This window comes from Vigna radiata, chromosome 7 (genome assembly GCF_000741045.1).
Source record: "Vigna radiata var. radiata cultivar VC1973A chromosome 7, Vradiata_ver6, whole genome shotgun sequence".
NCBI classification, from domain to species: domain Eukaryota; kingdom Viridiplantae; phylum Streptophyta; class Magnoliopsida; order Fabales; family Fabaceae; genus Vigna; species Vigna radiata.
The window spans coordinates 13,387,056-13,388,702 of NC_028357.1; positions in this window are offsets into that span (position 1 = coordinate 13,387,056).

The following is a 1,647-nucleotide window of genomic DNA, read 5'->3' on the forward strand; positions in this document are numbered from 1 at the left end:
GCAGAGTTCCACATAGAGTCAATGAAAGCAGATACTCACAGAATCATCCAAACAGTTCAGTCCATGGAAAACAGTCAATCAGTTCAAGAGATGAATCAAGAGCAACAGAGCCTCACAGATGCACACAATCAGTGTCTCTCTCAAGTGTTTAAGGTAAAACAATGTCACTGAATGCACTCAGGAAAGCACACACATATAGACTTGGCAAGCCTCTAATATCAACACTAAAACACATATGCATGTTCAAATCAAAAGGTCTTTTCATGGTTGTAATGAGGCCAAGGACAAGGGAGGATATCATATGGATAAGAAGCTACAAACCAAAAGGAACAGAGGAGCAATGGGGAACAAGTTTAAACACAGTCAAATCACACCCAAAACCTCTAATTCAATCCTCTTCTTGACTCCATTATTCACACAATTTTTTTTTTCATCTTATCTTTTTTCTTTTCTCTCTTTTCAAAACACAGTTCTAAGAGACAAGATACATGCTATTTACAATGCAACCACAAGAAGAGGACTCACTAGCCAATTCATCTGCAACTCCTAAGAGACCACACTTATTCCCAAAACAATTCCAAAGCTCCAAAATTCCCTAAGGTTCAGGTAATCATGGTTTTTCACTTAGGCTATTATATGAGCTTCAAAACAAAGGAATGGGGGAAGTATAGGCTCAAGGGGGCTAACAAAGAGATCATAACAGGGTAGGCTATCTGGCTAGAGAGGCTCAATCAACAAAATGCCTTTATCATTTTCAAACATGCTCATGAATCAAGAATTAACAACAGAGTCAAGCCAAGGCAAATGTGCAAGCAATCCAGAGACATATCACACACATGAAAGATCATCAAATGGCTCAAATCTCACACAGGTAATCGGTCACAATTGATCGAACTCTCAAACATCATGATTATCTTCCAAGCAAAGAAGAGCAAGGAGTCCAACAAAACAGAGTATCAATGCAGTGAAAGGAAACAAACAACCTAATCACATTCCAGAATTCACAAAAAGCATGCAAAATTGTACACAAGACTCAACAAAATTCACAAGAAAACGAAATCTAAACACAAAATAAGACCTCCCTTAATAGACCACACTTAAACAACACAATGTCCTCAGTGTGTGACAATCAACAGATCAACAATCAGAACAATCATCAGATACAGACAAAGTGCGATAAAAGTGAGGTGGGAAGGAGAAAAGAAACTCCCTGAGTCAGCTGGGAGGGTAGGTGGAGTAGACCAAAGACGTCTCCTCCACCACTGCATCCAACAAAGAAGGATTGCTGAGGAAAGGCTTCAGTCTATGCCCGTTCACCTTGAAGCTTGTAGCTGCAAATGGATCCTGGATCTCTACTGCACCTTAAGGATAAACATTAGTCACAACAAAAGGTCCAGTCCACTTTGATCTCAACTTACCACCCATGAGGCCGAGCCTAGAGTTATACACCAAAACCTGTTGGCCAACCTCGAAGTCCTTTCTAGCAATGGAACTATCATGGAACCTCTTGGTCCTTTCTTTGTAGAACTTCGAATTCTCATAGGCCTCCAAGCGGATCTCATCCAATTCATTCAGTTGCAACTTCCTTTCCTCTCCAGCTTGGTCAATGGAGAAGTTGCAAGTCTTCACAGCCCAATATGCCCGATG